This window comes from Wyeomyia smithii, chromosome 2, assembly GCF_029784165.1.
Source record: "Wyeomyia smithii strain HCP4-BCI-WySm-NY-G18 chromosome 2, ASM2978416v1, whole genome shotgun sequence".
Classification (NCBI taxonomy): Eukaryota; Metazoa; Arthropoda; class Insecta; order Diptera; family Culicidae; genus Wyeomyia; species Wyeomyia smithii.
This window is the reverse complement of record NC_073695.1, coordinates 78,980,013-79,006,603: the sequence shown is the minus strand read 5'-3', so window position 1 is coordinate 79,006,603 and position 26,591 is coordinate 78,980,013. Positions and strand designations below refer to the sequence as shown.

The 26,591-nt window shown below is 36.6% G+C and overlaps 1 protein-coding gene across 13 annotated transcripts in view; it reads right to left on the bottom strand.

Moving 5' to 3' along the window:
* The window catches only part of LOC129720945 (EGFR adapter protein-like), a 96,670-nt gene that overhangs the window by 67,803 nt on the left and 2,276 nt on the right, over positions 1-26,591 (bottom strand). For 4 of the 13 annotated variants that reach the window (XM_055672894.1, XM_055672895.1, XM_055672898.1 and 1 more), the window contains exon 2: positions 22,186-22,614. The exons of 1 other annotated variant lie outside the window; for it this stretch is intronic. The gene's annotated coding sequence lies outside the window, so the exon portion shown is untranslated. Of the gene's footprint in view, positions 1-22,185; positions 23,187-26,591 lie in introns of those variants that run through there. 8 more of the 13 variants (XM_055672889.1, XM_055672891.1, XM_055672899.1 and 5 more) reach the window with 5 other exon arrangements.

Genomic DNA, 26,591 nt, shown 5'->3' with positions numbered 1-26,591 from the left:
ATCAATCCACCAATAGTGAGATAAAAAATTTACTAAATTTGAAAAATCTTTATTGAGCGTCTTAGTAGAATGATTTAAAAAATCAGAAAAGAGAATTATCAGTTTCCATTGAACTCTACCAGGAAATCTACTAGTAGAGTTTAATGGAAACTTATAATTCTTTTTAAAAAAATTACTGTTTAAACAGAATAAGATACACGCAAGGTGTCTCCGACAATATTTTGGGTTATCTTAAAACAAGAAACTTTACCGAAGACATCATGTTCCTACCTCTTACATAGTTATTACGAGCAACATTAAATTTTCTATTATATAGAAGACACTAAAAATCACAATTTTCGTTCTAACTTTTCTCACAGATTTATTCGAATTTTTGAACCTTCTACTAAGTTTTCAGCCATCCATAAACGCATTTGTTTTCTGAACATTGTTTTTTTTATTTTCCAAAATAAAACAAATATTTAACATATTTGTTAAAATGCATAGTTTTCCACCACATATAAAAATGCCAATATCTCAGCTCCTTGATAAGTTATCAAGGATCTTTTTTCATGTCCATTTTCGTCATAAATCCCGCTTTGCAATGAAAATTTCAGTTCTTGAACAAATATTCTATTTATTTGTGTTTTTAAGGGTTTTATCTGAAAATTATTGGAACAACCTTTTTTTGTGATGTTTAATGGACTCTTGGAGTCAAATAACTAAATGAACCGTGCGAAATATTCAAAAACCACCCCACAAAAATAAAAAAAAATATGGAAAAATGTTGGAATCGAACAGATTTGAAAAAACTGCAAAAAAACAGGTTTGTAGCTTAAAAAATATCATTTTGCTTAAGTCACGTTTGGGCAACCTGAAAACATTTTTTTTGAAAAGTCTAAATGTTATACAAAAATGCTATAAATAACATTATCTTTCGATTTAGGGCTGATCACCTTGATTTTTTCGACATCGATTTTATTTGGGACACCTTAAAATGCAGTCTCGGTTCTAAATAACGACTCTCTGTGATTCTTTTTGATCCTTAGTAACTCTGTATTATCTACTATTGTTTAGAGAAATTGATTTATCTAATTCCATATTAACGTCGAACCTAATCAAACTGTCCTCTACTCTACTCTACTCTACTCTACTCTACTCTACTCTACTCTACTCTACTCTACTCTACTCTACTCTACTCTATTCTACTCTACTCTACTCTACTCTACTCTACTCTACTCTACTCTACTCTACTCTACTCTACTCTACTCTACTCTACTCTACTCTACTCTACTCTACTCTACTCTACTCTACTCTACTCTACTCTACTCTACTCTACTCTACTCTACTCTACTCTACTCTACTCTACTCCTGGGAGGGAGAAACGTATACTACACTCAAAACAGAGAACACGCACATGCGTCGTTTTCTGATAGCGTGTAACTATCTTCTTGCTGTAACGCATGCATGACTCAAACGAAGGAATACTGAATGAGCAAATATTACAGACTATTTTTTCGAGTCTGTGTTTCCTTCAATTTGCCATTGTATAAAAGTTTTTTCAAAGTTTCAAGTTTGGCCGTGATGAAGTGTGTTCGAAATTGTAACCAAAGCTTTAAATCATGAGAAGCGCAAGTTTGATAATCGAAGTACGCTAGCATGATTATTACTTAAAGCTTATGAAATTTATTATTTTACGTAAAAACAAAACAAAATTTTTTGTAAAACTACAATGAATACAAAAACTGTTTGCGATGAATATTTTTTCGAGCAACGCGATACCTTTCAGTTATAACAATACTCATCGCAAAAAAAATGTTTATTTTTCCTTGGTTCAAATTGACAGCTAATGACAGCTCATTCTGGTTCATTTTGACACTCACACAGCTTCGTCTCCGTTTCTCCCTCCCAGCTCTACTCTACTCTACTCTACTCTACTCTACCCTGCCTTGCCCTACTGTATTGTGTTAATTTGCTGCCTGGAGCGATTCATCCGACATTCTTCACACATGTGCTTTAAAAACTATGGATGAATGGATAGATAGATATGGATAGAAAAGCACCCACACTGTACACATGCTAACCTAACTTATGTAGGGGAACTGCTCCATCATTCATCTCAGCCCATATATTCATTTCATACAACATGAAAACACAATTGAAAACAGGAAAAAACGCATGTTTTCTTCTTAAACCAATCTGCTAATCTATGGAATAGATTCTTCTTAGTTTACTTTAGACTCCTTATAAAGTATAATCTTCAAAAAGTCACTTAAAAGCTCTAAATTTGATTATAGTCGGGCATCTGTACTCGAAAACTCATTTAATTCAATCACCTACCTCAGAAAACAAAATCCTCGCATTGTTCTATACTGCTACAATGGGACTCGCTCAGCAACCAACCAAAGTTTTTTTCATCACTAGCGGACGACTCTTTATTTCAATTACTAAACAAAATCACTCAACACACTAAGATATTTTCATCTGTTTTCTACTGCGTTGAAGAAAATCAAAAGTTGCCAAATCAGTTTCTATTAATACGAAAGAATCATACTGGAAAGGTTGAATTATTTCGACATATTTGACATAAATTGCCAGCACTGCAGTGGTTACCTAGGTTACCAAATTTGCACGTAAACAACTACAGCGGATATCTAGGTAACCCACTACGACAGGCTGCAGCTACGTTCATTCATGGTAATGTGATTCATTCATGATTAACAGTGTGATGAATATGGGGGCGTCGGGAGATAAATAATTGAGCAGTGATTCAAGTTTCGAGATAGATATGGACGCGTTGTGAAAAATGGCTCGTTTTACAAAATTCAGGATAAATCTAGCTAAGTTTACTAATTATACAATGCTGAACGATTCAATAAGAGCACGTAAGCGTATTTTGTTTATTTGTTCAATGAGTTCGTGAAAGTTTGGTGTTTAATCAGTGCATTCTTCGTGTATTGGCTTAATGAGATGAATAATGGAGCAGTTCCCCTACTTATTCATAGAAACAAAGCAGGTTATACTGGTTCATGTTGTCAATTCCCTTCGCTAGACTAGAACTACAATCTCCCACCGGGTGTTAAGTTGTGTCAAATATTTACTGCTAATCTTTTCTGCTGGTTTGAGTACATTCAGTTTGCTAGTATACCGAAAGAATTTGGTAATGAATTTCGTTGTTTTATCAACATAAATTTTTTTCGTCGTACACAAAGTTGGGCATCGGAAACTTCTAGAAATCAAAATAAATAACTTCAGGAGAATTCCAAATAAAAATTACTATAATAAACACTGAAAATATAAGCGCAAATTAAATGGCCTGATATTCAGTTACCTATCACTCATTGCAAATGTCATTTTTCCAATGCTACATCTGCTGGCAATGGCCGTTGTCTGCCGGCCGTTAGGAATTCGAGCCGGGCGCCGCTTGCCAATCGAAGGATTTAGTCCCATGTTCGCGGAAAGGAACGCGCTGTTAAGCCCTTAAGCCCAAGCTGTGCTCATAAACATCTCTAAATATGACATTCACGACTTTCCACTCCACTCGAAGGCGCTCGACATGAATCCCACTTCGAGGCAAGCGGATGTTCAACTGGAACGAGTCTTATGTCTGTATCCGAGAATATGCCTTTGGCTGGTGCAGTGCAACCTCTTTTCGAGACCATGTAAGCTAGTGGCGAACTCTAAAAGTTGGTACGTAGGTTGAGTGATGTCTGAATAGGATATCCAGATATTGTAATTTATCTGTAATTGCAGTTGTACTTTATTTAGAAGATATTTTCGATTGGAGTAATTGGGTTTCTGCTCGAAACTTTAATTTCATCAGCCAACACAATTCATAATCCGTTATAGCACTGCACATTTCTAACACTATGAATAAAAACACCTCTTGTTATTGCTCCGCTGTATTTTTTCGTTCGTTATTAGCGGCAATAGGACCAATATATAGCTCATGTACCATGCAATGACTATTAAACTATTTTTAATTCATTGCCATTAAACATGGCTGCAAGCAGATGGGGTTTTCTTAATGATAACTGGTAACACCAAAGATACAGAGAAAAGTAGCGAAAAAACATTCGTGAAGTTTTATTTTTATATTTGCTGCAGATAGGCTGGATATATTTCCACTCCCACAGTGCAGCACTTTCTGCAAGCAAAAAGGCGGCCTGCAAATGGTGGTCTAGGTACATGTGGATTTAGCTTACGTGGTTCACCTGAGGTTCGTAATAAAAAATAATTCTTCCATAAAAATAATTGTTTGGTTTGAAAACTGCCATTGTTTGATAACGGCTTGAAGTTGAAACAGGTTACACAAGAGAATATGTTTAAAATTATACTTAGAACTAGGTTTTGATATTCATTCATTCTTCATTCTCGCCTATTTTCCGTCGGTCCACCACTGTTGTGGCCTATCACCGACGCCCAGGGAGGCGACTCCACACCCAGGACCCGAACTCACGACCCGTTTATTAACGGACCGGCGCCAACGGCTTTACTTCCTCATGCGATGGAAGGCGTGATCCCAGAGATTTTTCGCCTCAGAAAATCTCCCGGTGTCGGCTAGGATTGAATCTAGACCAGTTGGGTTGGTTGTGAGTGGATCACGCCACCTCACAACCATCGACACCTATGTCGGCGGTGGGATTCTCATGATATTGTAAGAAAATATATCCTTTCTTTTCTGGAATTAAATTTAATGTTATTGAAAAAACTAAAAAAATTTCTAAGGTTCTTTTGATTGGAAAATTTAATTTTAACCCTCTAGTGCCCAAGTTAATTTCTAGACGGGCTTTGGTAAAATCACTATGAATCATTATACACATTTTAATTATTTATTGAAAGTTTTAGAGGTTTGACTGAAGCCCATCAAATGGTGGCATTGGGTACTAGAGGGTTAATTGTAAAAAAAATGAAATAACTCGAAATCAGCCTTTCTACTGTATCACTCATTGTGTAGCACATCTGTTAAGGATTTCAATGCAATTACGAGAATGAAAAACAAGATCAAAATACAATGTTGCTGAATCCAATTAGCACATACTTTTGTTGCTCGCATGGCAGAGAGGGACACATTGCAAAAAAAAACGCAAACATTTGACCCATAAATCAAAGGTTCGAAGCCATTCAAAACAACAACGAACAACTTTTTGAAATGCGTTCTGTCGTTCAAACGTAATACTTTGAAAGGTTCAAAATGAGGAAAACACAAGAAATAATGTCAAATTAGATAAACTTTAAAGTTAAAACATACCAAAATTTGGATATCATTAGTCTAGATTAACATAATCGACCTCAGCCAGCTATTTAGATTCTTGACTCGATCTTTCATTTAACGTTTCGTTGATTTTGGGATGCTTTGAGTGCCTTCATTGGCTGTATAATAACAAACACCCAAAACTGTCTCAAACTGGAACCATGTTCAGTTAATTAAAAATAATGATTGTTGTATAACTGCTGGTCTGATTTGCATTTTTTATCTTTTTAAATGATGACGAATCGATCCAAAACAATATCGTTCACAATCTTACATTCATCATTCCTAGGCAATAATTAGAGTGCCTAACAGAAAGAAGTCCTACAAATCAACAGTTAGCAAACTTCGTACAAGCTCCCATTCTGTTACGATACGAACGATGATAACCTGACGACCAAACGACCAGCAGTCGAACGAAAGAACCCATCATCAAAATTGATTCATTGGCAAAGTGAGTCAGTCGGGTTCAAGCATGTGGGTGTTATTTTTTCCTGTTAGGGTATAGGTCAGCATACAGCAAAAAAAACATAGATACACCAGAATCTCCCTAGTAAAGTAGTTTTGGTAAATAAACGGCAACCGTCTGACGAAAAAAAAATGAAAATAAAACAGAGCCTGAGATTGCGAGCCAGTGCACCGCTGGTTGATTTTGATTGGAATTCTGTGTTGCACAATGTCTACAGAAATGTTTACTCTAATGATTGATTGGTACAGCACGATCAAGTCGTTGCCGAACGGGATTGGCTCGGGTTGAATTGAAATTAACGTAAATTTTATTTCCTGCTTTTATTTTTGTTTTCGTAGACCGAATTGTGTACGTGATGTTATTCGAGTTTTATTTGTTGAAGTTGTTTTCTCAAACATTTTCTTCATCATACACGGGTTTTGGAATAAACTTATCACTAAATGTCTGCTGCGAAGAAAAAAATAATTCAACAGATTGAAGAATGTTATTTGCTCATCATAACAGATTAGTTTTCTTAAAAACAATCAACTTTTCCTTCTCCTAAAATTGTTTCAAGTTATTAGAAACAAGCGAAAAGTTTACCACAGTATGCCGATTCATCTACTTCTTCTTTGTCAACCAAGAAAGCAGCCGCTTCGCATAATAAAGTACATAACAGGTCGCTTACATGTAAAGTTGACTAGAACAAGATACCTGACTCCCAGTTTTTTCATACATTTTGTCCACGATACCTTTGCAACAGTTAGTGCGGCCTTCTGACAAGTTAAATGCGCATAAAACTGTGGTTAATAGCAAAATCGATTTATCGCGTATAATCCGCCAGATGAAAATGAAAATTGGATGGCAGCACCATATGAAAATATCGAAAATTAGATTACTGCACCGTGCAAGGATATTGAATAGAAATGCTTCACCTCTCGCCACCTTGCCGTCATCATCAAATTAGCATTATACAAATTAGGTCGACTTTCGTGCACGCGCAGCGACAATCGCATCCGCTGCATACTGCAAGAGTCAGGTGTCTTGTACTAGTAATCTTTGCTAACATGCGACCCTAATGGGTGCAATTTTTTTTAAAGCTATTGCGAAATAATGATTTATATTTTACAAGACTTTAAACAAAACATCATATCATCAATATCATATGAATCGAGTTCGACACAAACTAATTCACCTCAAAAGTAAGGTTCAAATGAAAACACATCTCGTATAAATTAACATCTTCCGCTCTGCTAAAGTGATCAACCGTGAGTTTTTTTTGCTCCGAGAAAGACGCCTGACCGAGCTATAATTTTCCACACGCGTAGGAAAAATATTTGGCATTAGAAACGGATCTGTTGAAAAACTTGATTCGAAAAAGAAAGAAATATTATTAATTCGAATTTTCAGTTACCCAAATTTCTTCGATAGTGCACCATAGCTTCTATTAATTTTAGCTCGTTGCAGCCTTATTTGTTCATGTAGTCTTTGTGTCATCAGGCCCGGATTTGAGGGAGGGCAAAGGGGGCAGATGCCCTGGGCCTCCCGATTCAAGGGGCCCCCCTAGTCCTGAGGCGACCTATTTTTTTTGCTCGTCACCTTTTCAGAACGATACCTCTAAATGTTTTAAGGAAAGAGGGCCTCACAAATAAATTTGCCCCGGGCCCCCCGCCGTCTAAATCCGGCCCTGTGTGTCATTATCAAAAGACAAAATTTTCAATTCAGTTCTCAAAAGCTTTACAATAGAATGTCCAGAAATAATATGTTAGGTAATTTTTTTTTTTAAATAATGTTCTAAAATCTTTGTCTTGTAAAAATATCAATAGGGAAAAATGTTTGAAACTTGACCGAACGTTCTGATACTAAGCCTATTTATTTTGGCCAGAGACAACTGATGCAATGTCCTAATCTTTAAAAGCAACACATGTAAAAAACCCAATGTGAATAAATTGTAAATTTACTTATCCGATATTTCAATTTAAAATTATTTGAGAAATGTTGTATTTCAAGTAGTTAATAATAATAAGTTTCCATTAATTTTAATAACTTTCTTAATCCTATTCTCATGGGCTGCCATGGCCCAAGTCCTTAAAAAGAAAATTGTGCTATGAACTTTCTCTCTACTATTTCTCTTTTATAAGGTTAACTGCAACAGGTTCAATGATAAAAATGATGGTGCTTATATTTTGGAATTGGCAAAATTAGTAGTGTTAGTAGATGTTACAAAACAGATAGCAAAAATGAAAGCACCCTGAAACTTTGTCATATGCATCTTTTCATGAAGATAATCATTAGCTTTAAATTGAATTCTAGTCCTTTACAAGGAAAAATTAGGTAATAGAACTAATATTATGAAATTTCTCTGAGTTATCTAATCATGAGCAGAATAGAATTAGTTTTTTTCTTCTATTTTTATAACCAACTGAACAAAATCCAATCCACAACTTTCACAAAAAGGTGTTTTTATTATAGCAATCAAAACAAACTGACAATAACCTTACAATTCTTTAGCAAAAACGAGTATAAATAGGAGGTATTTATTATATAATAAGGAACACACTTATTTTTTCCTATTTTATTGTTTTTATTCTCTACCTAGTAACGCAAATGTTTTCCTGTCTGTCTACTGCTACTCGAAAACTACTAACAGATAAAAATAAATAAGTGTGCGAGACTATTGGGTTAAAGGAGAACAACCTTCTCTTTCCCCCTTCCTCTGTACCTCTCTCCTTCACAATATTTATGAGAAATAGCAAATTTGATATAAAGAAAACATTCTACGTACTCGGAAACTGCTGTATTAAAATTTTCACGGCAATAACTTCAGTAGGTATTTTGGTCATGTTTTGTGCTTGCAATTAAAGTGGCATCATGCATTCGCGTTGTTTTCAAAATTGCTTGACATTACATGGCATGATATGATAAAACATGACGTGACATGACATAGAATATAGCGACATAACTGATAAATAAAAATGTAGATTTATTTTTATTTATATTGAAACACACTTATCCACACTTATAGAGTAACACTTATTTTAACGAATTTCATTTCACTTAATTTACGAGCAGGCTTGTTATTGTCCTCAATATGTGGTGAAAGCGGAGTTGCAATTCACCGCGCACTTCTGCGGTGCGTGCATCATTATTTTGCGCTACACTTCATTATGTTGCTTTGTGCTGTGCTTCTACCGCTCGCAGAATAATACAGGTCGGACTCGATCATCCGGGGGCCCGATTATCCGGGGCTCGATTATCCGGAAAAAATGGTTCGATTATCCGGAGTATTTTTTTTTTCTCCTATATTCATTTAATGTACTTTTGTTTTCCGGGTCATTGGGAGTTTCAGGGTTGTTCAAAATTGTAACAACAATGCCCCGTTCTGTTTGGGTAGTTCGTTTTTAGCATTTTTCTCGTCGTTCCCTCAACCAATTCTTACTCAACAACCTCCAAAAGCAGGGTATTATGGTTTCTTGTTGCCGATTAGGACAACCACTATTGGTCAACCGGTTTCGAATTTACGGCCGGAACATATTTCTGTAATATAATGGCCATGATCAATGCAGTACTTAGAATCAGAAGCTGGCCTGTTTCGGTGGTGTTCCTGATACTCCTGGATTATTGAACCAAAACTCATCAAGCGAAATCAATAACGATTTGAAATCCGCAAAGTAACCCATTAGTGGCCATATCGAGCGTCTAGATCGTTATAGGTCATTAAGGAAATAGAAAAAAAATCATAAGTGTTGTCAAAATCGAACAGGGTCTGTATATGTATCACCTCAATTCTTCCTAATATTTAAGATAATAAAACAGATAAATCCCTAAATCAAATCATATTCCATTATATTTTCTGGAAAATATTTTCTTTAATCTCTCGAAGCAAAAGCTGCCTTTCTGATGGTAGTTTTGATTTATTTTATTTGGTTTTTACATTTTTGAGATAATCAATATAACATAATTTATTATTACGTATATATGTATAACAGACGCCTACAAACAGTATAAAGACAATTTTTAGTTTATTTCGTCAACACATGTATTGTGTACAACATACTCTAATAGAAAACTTACTGTTCTAAATGAGAGATATTAAAAATTAAAAAATTAAAAATGGCTCGATTATCCGGAGGATTCGATTATCCGGAGCGAAATGTTTTTCAAAACTCCGGATAATCGAGTCCGACCTGTAATACGCTTGCTGCTTACACCATAGTCGAGTGAAGCAAGACTGGTTTATCACTCTAGTGGGAATACACAGAAATAAACCGCTGTGCGCACTGTCAAGACAATACAACAGAGCACATAAAAAAAAAAAACAATTTAATTCGATTTGACCGAAACTTTGCATAAATGTTTCTATGGGCAAAGGATGCCATTTTGTGCTATTGGTTTAATTTTTTGAAACACAACTTATTTTTGGGAAGCAATTTAAAAATGCTTTTTTAGGAAGGTACTGATGATTACAAATATCTTCAGAGCCAAAACGGTTTGTTTGATCGGTGTGACGACTCCGGCAAAGTTGGAGATAATAATTTCGTCTTTTCAAGAAAAAAAATATACCCTCTAAAATATTTGTTTTGAAAAAGAAGTTAAAGAAAAATTCAAAATTAATTATGTAAAAAAACTCATTTTTTTGAAAATTTAATTTCATATATAAAAACTACAAAAGATTGCCTAAACATTGCAAACAGTCCGATCATGAAAAAATCAAGGAAAAAAAGTTATATCTTTTGAAATTTTTTTTTTAATTTTTTTTTGTTGATGAACATATTTTTTTCTAGAAGGACAAAATTATTATCTACAACGTTGCTAAAGACACTATGCCGGTCAAATAAACCGTTTTGGTTGTAAAAATGTTTTAATATCTAATAGAGCATTCTAACCTTTTTTTCATATTTCTCCATGATCCATGAAGAATCTCAAAAATGAGCCGTGTTCCAAAAAATTAAACCAACACCATAAAATGACATCTTTTACCCTTAGAAACGTCTATGCAAAGTTTCAGCCAAATCGAAAATGACAATTAAAAAAAGTAATAAAACTAGTACAATTTTTGTGGAACTACTCAACAGGGACAACTTGGGGTTTCTCGTAGAAGAATGTGACCCGGGGTGGCACCTGGATTTATTTGTTTCAGTTTCGAGATGCGAAGAAAACTCTACAAATAGAGCAAATCACTTTCCAACCCAGATGCTCCTCTCGTTTTATATATGCCCAAGACCAGGGGAAAATGTACTAAGCGATGACAGTTTTTTGATAACATCCGAGAGCGTCCCTCTATGACAATAGTGGTATTGGTAAAACAAAGACAGCCGACAGATAAAATATGTTGCGACTATAACGTTGCCGTCTAGTTCCCCATACACGAATAATTTTTTTTTCATTGCTGTTTACCTTATTCCCATGTCAACGATAGCATGTATATAACATTCGGTATGCGATACACACATCCTTCAGTGCACAGCCGCTCTATTGCCGAGTTCGCTTTTCGCTTCTTCTTCTTCCCGCAGCCTTTTTTAACAGCCGTCACACAGCATCCATCATAGGCAAATGAAAAAAGATAGGGAAAATGTCTCCGGTGGATTCAGGCTGTTACCGAAATGCGCTGTTATTGTAGTGCGGACACGAACGTCTGTATAAAAACAGCTTCTTCTCTTGTCTACATTAGCAATCCCGAAGACGAAGTACATTTTTCGTTTTCTTTCGTGATGCTCTGTAGCCAATAAGTTCTCAATGTGACTACCGCACTGCTGGCGCGGATAGGTATTAGTAACAAAAACAGCAACAGAAAACGTATCTTTAGAAGACAGTAAAAAATAGACTGTACTGTTGTAGCCTGCCCAAGACTCTCCGTAAAACAACTGTGCAGTGTTCTAATGTTCTTAATGTTCTTCCATGTGAGGAAGCTCACCTCAGTTTATTATCTCTCAAGAGAAATCTTTCAGATTACACCAAGGAGTTTATTTGCAAGCACCTCAGGTAGTTATTCTTCGAGGAGAAACGAAAGCCTATTTACGGGTCCAAACTGGACCTTCGCAGCACTTTAATCACTCTGCCTCCTTTCAACCACGCCATTGACATACAAAGTTGTATCTGATTTCTTCAACAAAATTACTACACCGCTGACGTAAGACAAAACTAATATCATAGGAACGCCGTTCATCCACAAAAACTCTTGCCCTCGTTCTCTTGTACTACGCCTCTGAGATACAGAAAAACCAATGTCACAGGAATATACCTCCTCGTTTAGAACTCACGTTCTAAATTCGTTTTGGTGAAAGAATCGAAAAAGGCCCTACTCGGACATAAACTATTAGCAAGTCGTAGCTAAAGCGAGGTGGAGAAAGAAAATAGGAAAAGACGCATATTTTCTAACTAATCCAATCTGCTAATCCATGGAATAGATTCTTCTTAGTTCACTTTAGATTTTTCATAAAGTAGAATCCTCAAAAACTCACTTAAAAGCTCGGGCATCTGCGCTCGAAAACTCATTTAATTCAATAACCTACTTCAGGAAACAAAATCCGCGCATTGTTCTATACGGCTACAACCGGACTCGTTCAGCAGCCAATCAAAGTTTTTTTCATCACTGCAGACCACTTTTTATTTTAATCACTAAACAAAATCACTCACTACACTAAGAATACTTTAATCTTTGACATGTTCACCTTAAATTTCCAAAAACAAGCTTGAATTGTCAGAAATATATGAGATGAATTTCTACAATTCCTAAACTTCAACTGTATGTATTTTCATCTGTTTGCACTGCGTTGAAGAAAATCAAAAGTAGCCAAATCAGTTTCTGTTAATACGAAAAAATCATACTGAAAATGTTAAATTATTCCGACATAATTGACATAAATCGAGAGCACTGCAGAGAGCACCTAGATTACCAATTTTGCACGTCAACAATTACAGCGGGTATCTAGGTAACCTAATACGACGGGCTGCGGCTACGTTCATTCATGATAATGTGATTATTTCATGATTAACAGTGTAATGAATATGGGGGCGTCGTGAGATGAACAATTGAGCAGTGATTCAAGTTTTGAGATGGATATGGAAGCGTTGTGAAGCTAAGTTTACTAATTATACATTGCTGAACGATTCCATAAGAGCACGTAAGCGTATTTTGTTTATTTGTTCAATGAGTTCGTGAAAATTTGGTGCTTAATCCGTGCATTCTTCGTGAATATCGGCTTAATGAGATGAATAATGGAGCAGTTCCCCTATTTTCGTAATCGAAGCGTTGCATAAAAGCTAATAATCGACTCTAGACGCCATTATGCATCTCTCCAGAGTAACCATATTATTTGCAAATAATTATTTTAGTTTTTCTTAGTGTTAGATTAAAGCTATTGACATAAATATATTAAAGAAACAATGATAAACATGATAGACTATATGTTTTCTAGTAAACATAACGTTGAAGCGACGAATCCGGCGAGCAATTACTATGCGACACTCTGACGCACTTTAACACACATCTGCATACACTAGGGGCTCAAAATTCACAGGAATGGTTGAAAAGCTCTAATCTTTCTAAAGCAACCATTTTGAGTTTTAAGGCCGATTTTTTTTCCCTTCAGTCGACCATCATTATTTTAATAAGTGGGGAAAGTAGGTAAAGACGGACACTGCGAGTAAGATGGACACTTTTAATATTTCACAAACTAGAATGTATTATGATAGTTGTGTGATGCGGATACCTCCTTTATAGTGTGTTAATGCTTTTGAGTTGCATTATCGGTTTTCAGCAAGCAAACTGTCAAATTTGTAAGTAAAACAAAGAATATTTCCGTGAACGCGCAATTTGATGTAATTTTTATTCCACGGAAAATAGTAAAAAACTCGTGAAACTTACGTGTTTTCATTTGTTTACAATAGTAAAGTGATTAATTAGTCTTTCCTCGGTTTTCTGGTGAAAATCCAGCAGATTTTCGATGTTTAGATGAAGAGCTACGATCGTTTGAAAAATTTACAATCAGGTCGGGCAAGGCGGACACACTAAGGTAGGGAAAGATGGACACACGTATTTTCCAAGAATTTTCATATGTAGCATCTGTTGTGTACTACAGATGTTCACAAAATACACCCGCGATAGAAACCAGCCGATATCAATCACTTAGCAGTTAGAACAGGCCATATAGGCGGAGAATTTTCGCCTTCATCGAAACCCATCCTCTCAAACTGTTCACTGTATGGATGGACTCTAATAACGTAGAGTAATGTATGGCCATCACTTAACACATAAATCAAAAGAATACTTAACGTACTACATCTTTTTTGTGAGTGTCCACCTTTACTTTCGTAGTGTCCATCTTACCCACCCCAATTGTCTGTCTTTCCCAACCATGTCAAGAAACAGCAATTTGTAGTCTTATTTTTGATGACCCAAAACACATAAAACTTGGAGGAAGTTCACTAATACCAAGTTCAAACTGAAAGAGAATAAAGCATTATAGCTTTTAAACCAATTAAATTTCAGTGCCCTAGCAAACATGGAAGTGCGTCAAAAGGCCACTGATTAATTGTGCAACGGGCTCGTTGCTTCTACGTTTGCTTACAGGAAAATTTCATCCAAATCTCTAAAGATTTTACGCACTTCCAATTTGGCTATGAGTACCAATATTCAAAGGAATCTTTCATATTTTTATATCTTATATTTAAAAATTGTTTTCGCTATTGTCGACCACAGGTTTACCCTAAGGCTCAAACTGAGAAAAAATTAAGATTATAACTTTCAAACCGTTTCTGTGAATTATGATGCCCTTACCCAAAAACAATTTTGTTGAATTATAGCATGTTAAGCTGCTATTCGGTAGATTTCAGCTGAACTGAACCTTCATAAGCTGTTATACAATAAAATTGTTTGCTGGGTAACCAACTCGGAAGTGCGTAATTACTAAACTGAAGTTTCCCATAAGCAAACGTAGAAGCGGCCAACACTCAAAACAGTGCAAAATGTGGATTTTATTAATTCAACTAAGCTTCCTTCAAGACTTTGTAAAATTTATTGTTTTGTTTATTACAGACAAAATTATAGACGAAAAACTGATTTTAAGAAGGGGTGTTCCACAAAAAACTCTATTTTGTCGTGTCCAACGATCAGATAGGACATCGAGTATTCAGCAATTGTTTTTTCTTTATACTTTTCCACAACTTTGCTGAAGGAAGTAATCTGATGTATTGAAAATTAGAAAAAATATTTTTTTATCTAACTGTTAGGTGGATTGATCAAAAAACCAAAAATGCCAAAAGTAAGGCCTTGTTCTATGAAACAATTTTGCTGAAGACATTGACTACATAAAATAAATTTTTCACAGTCAAATCTGAAGCGATCACGATTTTTCGAATTTAGACCACTGTGCACTGTGTTTTCAAAAAAATCTTTTCACCTATTGCTAATGTCTTGAAATGTAATACTTTAAATGTGTAGGAACTATTTTAAAAGTTATTTCATAAAATGGTGGTAGAAAACGTGTTTTACAACAAGTATTTTATCACTTTTTTCTATTTTACGACCTTAAAAATGGCAGTACTCAAAAATGTACCGAACGATGATTTTGAAATTTTGACCAGAGATCCTGGACGTCATAACGCATCGAATAGTGTACTCAGATTCTTTGGTGCATTAATCTTTATAATAACGGTGAGATGAAGAAAATGTTCGTCTAATATTTTGTTTAGCAAATAGGCAAATATGCGCCCGATTTTTAAAGTTTCCATACGATTTTATATGAGAAAATCCACTTTTTCAAAACTTATCCTCTAGAAATTTCCAGTTGACTCCTAAAAATATACCAATACATGATATTTGTAGGAAATTTTCCTGGAAATAATTCTTCTGAAGACTGTAAGGCGCTACAAAATTTGTAGAAAAGGTTATTCACCTTAAACTGATCGAATGTCTGACGAACGGCTCAACATTGAATTTTTCCAGCAACACTGCTGCAGCATGCTGCTGTTGCAAACTCAACAACGTGATGAGAAACAGTTTCGCGTAGAATTAAGCTTGAAAGCGTGATTTTTCGCTCATAGTATCTTCGGAGAAAATGCTTAGAATATCAATCCCTATATTTTGATAGTATTCGTTGTGTGATTCATACCCCTAAAAGTGAGAAATCAGCTTTCTAAACACCCCTACGTAGTGAAAAACATTTTCGTGTGGGATTAAGCTTGAAGGTATGATATTTTGCTCACGTTATCTTCATTATCGGAGAGCTTGCTTAAAATATTAATTATTAAGTTTTAATGTAGATTGATTACTCCCCCTAAAAGAGGGAGGAAGTAAACTTTCTAAACACCCACGTCGTGTGACTCTGGTGTCTTCAGAAAAGAGTTTGGTGGATACATAGCTACAATTTGTGCAGATACATGGCTAGCAGGTCACTACGAACCACGGTAAATGAAGTCTATTGAAAAAGAGAAAAAGAGAGTATTGATCTTTGTGCGGGATGTTGGTTGAGCGGGCACCAAGGTGGGCCGCTGAAAGATCCGAAACAACTGGAAAAGGGTAGGATTGCAAACCGCTGTCTGTTGAAAATGGAAACATCTTTGGCTCCAACTAAATTTTTTTTACTGATAATTATTGCAATTTATATTGATTAAAACATATACAAAAATTCAACAAAAAAGGTTATCACCTTTCAATATTTCAGAGGCTTTTGTTGTCTGTGGGATTCGACAACTTGTAGCAAATAATTCTGTTGATCGGGATCTTTTGTTATTTTGTTGTTGTAGTCGCTGACAAGCTTCACGGCCCTTTCTGCAAAATCATTCACTACTGTAATTGCCTTCACGCGTTCTTGTGCTTCCAGATATTGTTTATTTGATTGCCATTTTTCAGGTTTTTCTTTAAGAAAATCCGTTGAGATTTTCATGATTTCGAAAAATCGTTTCGTTGCCTTCGTTACAAAGTTAGAAAGTGTAGAGTTTTTCTGAATGTTATCAGCCTTTACTAAGACTTTAGCTTTCTCAAGTTGTTTTGCCTTCTTAAGTTTTTTTTTGCTTCTGTTTACCTTTTTTCGCTACTAGAACAGACGAATGTCTTCTTCTTCCTCACCTGTGTATACCTCATTGGTTCGTAGTGACCTGCTGGCCATGTATCTGCGCAAATTGTAGCTATGTATCTACCAAACTCCTTTCTGAAAGACACCAGGGTATGATCTATTGAATTGGCACCAGAACCCAAGTTGTCACACGAGGTGGGTGTTTAGAAAGTTTACTTCCCTCTTTTAGGGGGAGTAATCAATCTACATTGAAACTTTATAATTAATATTTTAAGCAAGCTCTCCGATAATGAAGATAACGTGAGCAAAATATCATACCTTCAAGCTTAATCCCACACGAAAATGTTTTTCACTACGAAGGGGTGTTTAGAAAGCTGATTTCTCACTTTTAGGGGTATGAATCACACAACGAATACTATCAAAATATAGGGATTGATATTCTAAGCATTTTCTCCGAAGATACTATGAGCGAAAAATCACGCTTTCAAGCTTAATTCTACGCGAAACTGTTTCTCATCACGTTGTTGAGTTTGCAACAGCAGCATGCTGCAGCAGTGTTGCTGGAAAAATTCAATGTTGAGCCGTTCGTCAGACATTCGATCAGTTTAAGGTGAATAACTTTTTCTACAAATTTTGTAGCGCCTTACAGTCTTCAGAAGAATTATTTCCAGGAAAATTTCCTACAAATATCATGTATTGGTATATTTTTAGGAGCCAACGGGAAATTTCTAGAGGATAAGTTTTGAAAAAGTTGATTTTCCCATATAAAATCGTATGGAAACTTTAAAAATCGGGCGCAAATCAGGGGTTCCACCGATCGATCTGAAAAGTTACACAGTTGTTACAGGACCCATAAGGAACACGAAAAGTGCATTGGAGCTAGTACTTATTTGTTGTCCCACCCTAATGTACACCTTTTAGATCGCGGTTAAATGCGCAAGATCTTGAATGCGAGAAATGCGCAAAATCTTGCATGCAAGTTAGCTTTCAAGTTACGCAGAGAAAATAATATTTAATTTTTCCTGAAACAAAAATTATACTTAAAACGTTCAAAAACTGATAGAAAAGATCAATTTTACACTCATTTAGAAGTATTATCAAGCAGCGACCGAAAACCTTGAAGCGATATATGTACTATTGGAGAAAATAACATTGATGGTTATATAACGAGATCGAAGAAAACTCGAATTTTCTCAGCTCGGCCGGCCTAGCGGAAAATTGTGAGTATGAGCGATTGTTAGTCTACTAGTGGGACACCATTCCTGAAAATATCACTTTTGGGAATTTCCTTATAGTGGAGTAGTAGTCGAATAAGTGACCCACACACGTATATATGGCAAATAATTGAAAAAATCGAATTTTCCCAGTTCGGCCGGCCTAGCGGAAAATTGTGAGTATGAGCGATTGTTGGTCTACTAGTGGGTCACCATTCCTGAAAATATCACTTTTGGGAATTTCCTTATAGTGGAGTAGTAGTCGAATAAGTGACCCACACTCGTATATAAGGCAAATTATTGAAAAAAATCGAATTTTCCCAGTTCGGCCGGCCTAGCGGAAAATTGTGAGTATGAGCGATTGTTGGTCTACTAGTGGGACACCATTCCTGAAAATATCACTTTTGGGAATTTCCTTATAGTGGAGTAGTAGTCGAATAAGTGACCCACACACGTATATAAGGCAAATTATTGAAAAAAAATCGAATTTTCCCAGTTCGGCCGGCCTAGCGGAAAATTGTGAGTATGAGCGATTGTTTATCTACTAGTGGGTCACCATTCCTGAAGATATTATTTTTGGGAATTTTCTTATAGTGGAGTAGTAGTCGAATAAGTAACCCACACACGTATATGAGGCAAATTATTGAAAAAATCGAATTTTCCCAGTTCGGCCGGCCTAGCGGAAAATTGTGAGTATGAGCGATTGTTTGTCTACTAGTGGGTCACCATTCCTGAAAATATCATTTTTGGGAATTTCCTTATAGTTGAGTAGTAGTCGAATAAGTGACCCACACACGTATATAAGGCAAATTATTGAAAAAAATCGAATTTTCCCAGTTCGGCCGGCCTAGCGGAAAATTGTGAGTATGAGCGATTGTTGGTCTACTAGTGGGTCACCATTCCTGAAAATATCACTTTTGGGAATTTCCTTATAGTGGAGTAGTAGTCGAATAAGTGACCCACACACGTATATAAGGCAAATTATTGAAAAAAATCGAATTTTCCCAGTTCGGCCGGCCTAGCGGAAAATTGTGAGTATGAGCGATTGTTTGTCTACTAGTGGGTCACCATTCCTGAAAATATCATTTTTGGGAATTTCCTTATAGTGGAGTAGTAATCGAATAAGTGACCCACACACGTATATAAGGCAAATTATTGAAAAAAACGAATTTTCCCTGTTCGGCCGGCCTAGCGGAAAATTGTGGGTATGAGCGATTGTTTACTTGTGGATTACTTATTCGACTACTACTCCACTATAAGGAAATTCTCAAAGATGATATTTTCAGGAATGGTGTCCCACTAGTAGACAAACAATCGCTCATACTCACAATTTTCCGCTAGGCCGGCCGAACTGGGAAAATTCGATTTTTTCAATAATTTGCCTTATATACGTGTGTGGGTCACTTATTCGATTACTACTCCACTATAAGGAAATTTCCAAAAATGATATTTTAGGAATGGTGACCCACTAGTAGACAAACAATCGCTCATACTCACAATTTTCCGCTAGGCCGGCCGTTCTGGGAAAATTCGATTTTTTTCAATAATTTGCCTTATATACGTGTGTGGGTCACTTATTCGACTACTACTCCACTATAAGGGAACTCCCAAAAATGATATTTTCAGGAATGGTGACCCACTAGTAGACAAACAATCGCTCATACTCACAATTTTCCGCTAGGCCGGCAGTTCTGGGAAAATTCGATTTTTTCAATATATTGCCTCATATACGTGTGTGGGTCACTTATTCGACTACTACTCCACTATAAGGAAATTCCCAAAAATGATATTTTCAGGAATGGTGACCCACTAGTAGACCAACAATCGCTCATACTCACAATTTTCCGCTAGGCCGGCCGTTCTGGGAAAATTCGATTTTTTCAATATATTGCCTTATATACGTGTGTGGGTCACTTATTCGACTACTACTCCACTATAAGGAAATTCCCAAAAGTGATATTTTCAGGAATGGTGTCCCACTAGTAGACCAACAATCGCTCATACTCACAATTTTCCGCTAGGCCGGCCGAACTGGGAAAATTCGATTTTTTCAATAATTTGCCTTATATACGTGTGTGGGTTACTTATTCGACTACTACTCCACTATAAGGAAATACCCAAAAATGATATTTTCAGGAATGGTGAACCACTAGTAGACAAACAATCGCTCATACTCACAATTTTCCGCTAGGCCGGCCGTTCTGGGAAAATTCGAGTTTTCTTCGATCTCGTTATATAACCATCAATGTTATTTTCTCCAATAGTACATATATCGCTTCAAGGTTTTTGGTCGCTGCTTGATAATACTTCTAAATGAGTGTGAAATTGATCTTTTCTATCGGTTTTTGAACGTTTTAAGTATAATTTTTGTTTCAGGAAAAATTAAATATTAGTTTCTCTGCGTAACTTGAAAGCTCACTTGTATGCAAGATCTTGCGCATTTCTCGCATTCAAGATCTTGCGCATTTAACCCGGGTCCTTTTAGGTTAGAGTACATCAGGCCAGTTTATTCAATGCAATCAATTTGAAAGAGATCATTCAAACGAAAAGGTGAATAAAATTGAAAAATAAATAAACTATCCCAGTGAAACACATTCATCAAAACATAATGTAAATAATTTCTTCCACCAGAATCCATTCCCAAACTTATCGGGCAAATTTCGAAATGAACATGAAGTTCCCATGTTTCTTTTCATCGTTAGCTTCTGTTCTGTTCTGTTCACATGCCGTTCCAGACCGAACAAAGGAAAATTCATCCAAGTTGATCAACCGGGCCATAGTCGAAACTAAAGACGCGCTGCCCGAAGACCTTGAAACAGGTGTTTGGAGTATGTTGTGAGGAATTTAGAGAGCGTTCTCATCTCAAGCGGAGCGGTCTTTAATGTCCTGATGCTGGATGCTATTAAATGCGTGCAGTCTACCGAAGCTCGTAAAATCGCTCGCATAGTCACCTGCACAGTAGTGGTTTGATGCTGGATTGTTGATTTCGATCGAACATAAAGTAGTGAAGAAAGATCGAGAAAACGAGCGAATCATTACACGATTCTGCCGGCAAGAACTTGTGAGTAGAAAAAGAGATGGCGTATGTAGTTATATCATAGGGATCGTAGTCGAATTCCCATCTTCGCTCGCCATGCCAGACTGGAAGGGGCGTATCGCAACGCAACTTGTGCGTGGCTAGAGGTGAAGGGCACCGCACACAATAAGTAATTATACGCATCGTTTCAACTGACCGCGGTGCTCTTAGGGCACTGTGACCGACCAGCTTGGCTCTGTTACCATACATCAGGAGCATAATAAGTAACTTCAGTGCTCAACTGGGTCAAACAGCAAAGTTAATTTAAATACGTATAATGTACAAGAGAGCTTTGATTAAAAATTGAATAAGTATTAATGCAAATGATTCGAGATGTAAAATGTGTGTCAAGTAAAAATTCAAGAAATAAATTTCGCTTGAGAGCACTTTTCGCAGTCAGGCAGCAAAGTCCTTCAAAATTTTTTTCAACAACTTGGTCTGGTGACTGCCTTTAAAAAAAACTATCAAAACGGTTTACATATCTAGGTAGTTACATGAGAGTCATTCTAGTAATAATTCCAGAAAAGTTAAATTACATGTCGTCGTCATGTTGTTTTATCTGTTTTATATGCTATTTTACCTTTCTCATTCATGATTCATATAAGATTACACCGTTGCCTTATTACCTGCATGCTATAAATATATAAAGAAGGAGAAAATGATCAGAGCTGAACAACAGATAATTTTTTTCCAGATAAATAATGGCAGGAAATCTAGCTCCAATTCTAAATTATTCTGATAATATGCTTTAATTGATTCGATAACACATTATAATCGTTTTATACAGTTATAAACTCGGGGTTTTTCTGTGTCCTGGTGGTTATTTACTTCGACATTTCTCACGCTGCTTTCACGGAACAGACATAACTATCCAGAAGTAGACTACAATAACAGTAATTATTATTCGGGAAACTTTGTACAGTAAGCCCAGAAGCGAAATTAGTGGAAAGATTCCGAATAGTTGCGAAAAATCGAATAGTTGTTCTAGACATCAAAATTGCAAACAGTCAATGGTCAGTGAATTTGTTTTTATCACGAATTCGATAATTAGTTCGAAAATAAAAAACTATCAATGCAGCTTCCATGTGCACAAATCGCTTTCGGTTCGTATAAATGAATCACTAAACAAAAAACTGGTATGTTTAGAAAAAAATATGATATCTTCATCATAAAGCAGCGAATAAGTAAAACATAATACTCACCACTACTCTAGTTAAGCCGTCGATCGCATCTAACCTCAATAAATAGGCAGTCTGCTTGCCCTCAACTAGCGCCGTTGCTGAGGCAGCCGGAAAAAGGCCAACCAAAATCAGCTCCAACTCCGATCACTTCGCCGCGCGCACAGCTGGGCTCCTCAGGTGTGCTCTCGTCTCATGCTAAGTCGGTTTAAAAAAAATGAATCACACGCGCACATACAACCATACACATGCACAAGAACAGATTCCGTTTATCTCCGCATTACTTCGTGGACCATCATCGACAACCTTCGCTGCTTTTTTCCCCGGTTTCGCACACTCGCTTACTTACTTTTCCTTTTCTCCTGGTGCACTTTTAGCTTCCACTTCTTGTAACTCTTTCGACGTTATTTATGTTCGTTATTTCCTCGGTCTCAACTGCGCGCAAACGTTCCACTTAATTTATAAAATATTTTTTTATGCGCGTATCGAGAAAAAAATTTATACCGAACATAAAGAAAAAGATATGGGCAAAACTGTCACGAACAGGTTTGGGTTAAAATTCTTCCTCTTGCCTACTTTTCGCCAACACCCACTATACAGCCAAACGGCCGGCTTCTCCCTGCAATCTAGTCGGTTTCTCCGGCATGCGGCACTGGATCGATGACCGCCACTTCCCCGCTCGCTTTGGGGCCACGCGTTCCAGATGATAAATCTCTTCAATAATTTAATTCCGCGGACTTTTTATTGTTGCAATTTTGAATTTTTAATTTCATACATATTTTAGCGGCCTTCTTCTGAATGTAAAAACACCGATTACCTATAAACAGGTAAACTAAAGGCACGATTTAAAATTGACACGAGTTGGGAGGCCTCTCGGTTGTTGGCCAACCAACGGAGATCATTTATTCACTCGCTATCCCACCATGTACTTGGCTGGGTGCAGTTTCTTCTTGATAGTGCAGTCTTCTTGTTTTGCATTTTGCAATACGAACGACGGTTCCAACTGCCAATTCGATTCGTATTACCTTCGTTTCAATTAAATTTTACATCATGTTATTTTCGAATAAATAAAACCGAGCGGCAGAATGCTGTGTGTGTGGTTTCTGCAGCAGAGATGAGAGCTATGCACTCTTTAACCTTTTGATTTACTCACCACGGATCACCTCATTTGATCTAACTGTATGTGTATACATATATACTAGACAGAGGACACGCATTAAAGCGAATAAAAAACAACAAAAACGTAAACGCAGTGAGGTGATCAAAACGTGTAAACTGAACAAAATCCACTCGTTTTATTACTTTTTTCTTGGCGATAATTCAGTTAGCCTCTTGGCCTCTTTGTTTTGGTCGATCTCCTTTTTCAACGACAAAAAACAAGGGGTGATTTAGTTTATATGTTTTACTAGCAAAATTTACATGGCTTGGACGTCACTGACGTAGAACTACGTCTTCAAATAAGTTCCGCTACAAAGGGTGTAAAATAAAAAAATCTAGAAACTGAGTAAGAAAACAATATGTCCGGTCTCAAGCGTATTTTATTCGTTCTTGCAATAATTGATTGGAAAATCATACATGAATCAGCCCAAAAGCATAAAATGATTGCTTTCACAAACACGGCCGACAGAATATTATGCCTAGTTAACCGGGGATGCACTCTTTGGGCTATATAAGACCCTGCTTCTGCTCAAACCAATCATTTTACTAGTAAATGGTAGAAAGGAGGTAGTTCTCCCCAGCTGGTCTCGAGGTACGATGCTGGCCTGCGAAGTCTGTGTATAGTAAACAGAAGGTTCCGAATCGGAATGTAGCACCAAGGCTTTGCTTTGCTTTGGTGGAAAGGATGGTACCAGATCAGTAGCAGCGGACTTGCCTAGTTTGCTTTCGGCCCAAACAAATTATTCTAGTAGCAGATGGTGGGACATAATCGGCCAGCTCCTACAGTGAAGCTCTGTCTTGTTTTGGCAACACCACAAGCTCTCTGGATTCTGGAAATCATGATATGCCGGCCCTGGCTAGTTTTCAGTGTGGAAACAACTTTCCATTGTGTTGTCAGAGTGATCCACACTGTCGAAGTAGCACAGAGATGCAATCAGTATCATATCCAATTTTAATTTGAACAACAACTGTCCTTTTAAGGACAAACCAAGTAAATGAAGAAGATTTAATATTTTGTCGTTTTGAGCTTGAATTAAAAATTAAATGTTCTTGTAACCTGTATGAGCTCGGACAGTTGAAAATTGTTTACGACACATGTTACATTATACATGTTCATTCTATTCCTGTTCAGTGCTGTCGTATTTATATGTGCAAATTGAAATTTGGTAGCACTTTAACTGCTCATTTGCACAAAATTTTAAATATATTCTATACACTTCATTTAAATTATTGTAACGCAGCCATTCTAACTGCTTTCTCATGTCTCATGTCATCTTCTTCTATCTACTTTCATCCGACAGAATTCGGAAAGAAGAAAACGCTTGTCATTTAGAGTCGCAACACGATACGGGTTCTTTTGTTGCGTGTTAGCGAAATAATTCTTTTTCTTTAGTTGCCAACATGAAATGAGATTCATTGGGACTTACGTTGACCAAAACTGGGGGAAGACAAAACCCAACACAAAGGAGGAGCTAGATACCAAACAGATGAGGGCTTCCACAATATCAACATGGACTATATCAGAGCCTGCTTCCGCCCAAACAAATGATTTAACTTTTGGATGGCGCGACCAACAATATCGCACGCTAGCCTGTGGAGCTAATAGCGGTCTCGATCAACTAGATTAGTTGAGAAAATTCATTATCGATATTGTTTTTGGCACATTTTGCATGTGTAGGATAAGTACAACGATACACCATGCCCCAGTGCTGCGTCGAGAAAATTTCCAGCTCGAAAAGATCCTCGACCTGATCGGGGACCACACCACCACGGCGACTTTTGGACATAATTCAGCAGCAGGGTGTGGCAACAGATTTAGCAGCCCCGGTTTACAACAGCGGTAGCCAGTAATGGCACCGATGGCGGCAGCGGAATTTTCTCCGGTGAATCACTGTCTACTTATGGCTTAAACACAAGCTTTTTGGATTCTGGCAATCATAAGCCGGCCGTGTTCAGTTTTCAGTGCGAAAACAGCTTTTCACTGTATTGTCGGAGTGTTTTGTCCCCACTCTCGGGGTACATAAGAGATGCGATCAATATTATACCAGATTAAAATTGTCCTGAAGAACAAAAATATATGATCAAAAGATTTAATATTTTTTCGTTTTGCACCAAAATCAAAAGTGAAATTTTGAAGAAATCTGCATGTATTCTGACTGTTGAAACTTTTTGAAGCGCATAGTGATTGTTCCATTCCTGTTCAGTGATGTCGTATTTTTATGTGCAAATTAGGATTCGGTAGTACTTCAATGCTTCTTATGCACATAATTTTGAAAATACTCAATACACCTTATTCAAAATCGACCCCCATTTCAAGGGAGTTACTTTTCTACTATTGAAAAAAGTTATTACATTGATATAGTGTACTCTATCGTAATCTTAGTGTCTATCATTCAAAGAGCTCGTGAACACTAATTTCTACTACTTGTCCTGTTGGCTTTCTATGCTGCGTTTTCGAGAGACTAAAGCACAAAATTTTCAATTAATTAAAATAATTAAATAATTATTGATTATAATTACTTTCATTTTTTCGCAAGAAACTGTTGAAGGTTTGCTGACGAAACTTCAGACAGTATCTTTGAACTAAGGAGTGTTACAGTCAAAAATTGGTCAACTTCAATTTGCCGAGTTATTTTTATCGTATATAACAAAAAACCTGAACACCCCTCTTTATAAAGATGTGTGTGTATAGTATCATGCCTAATGTTTGATTTTGATTGCTCTTCAGTTGTGAAAATGGCGTCGAAGCAGGAGAAGCAACGCATCAGAATTTTGCTTAAGCATTGCGAAAATCCAAATCAATCGCCCGTCAAGTTGGTAAAATTGTTGAATGTAGCCAAATCAACCGTCACCAACGTAAGAAAAGTGTTTGGAGAAGGTTTGTCGACTGCTTGGAAGACAAGATCGGGGGAAATCAAAACACATTTTTCAAGCGGAATTTCAAGAAGACACGAAAGACGGGATGCAGTTCAAGGCTAACTGGCGTTCTGCGGCGAACAAAGTGACTAAGGCTGTACAAATCATGATGGAAGGAGTCAATAGTTTTCTCTTCGGCAATCCGCATTCGCTAAAAAAAGAAGCTTGAGTCAATATTTTTTCTTTATTCTGTACGTATTGATCTTGATAAAGAAACATGATTTGATTTTTAATTTAAGAAACCCGATTTACAAACATTGTTTTGACCAATTTAATTGATTAATTGGCAATTAAATGGTACAGGATGCGTGACTAAGTTCCCATTGTATATCAATAAATGTCGCCAGCAGTGAGTG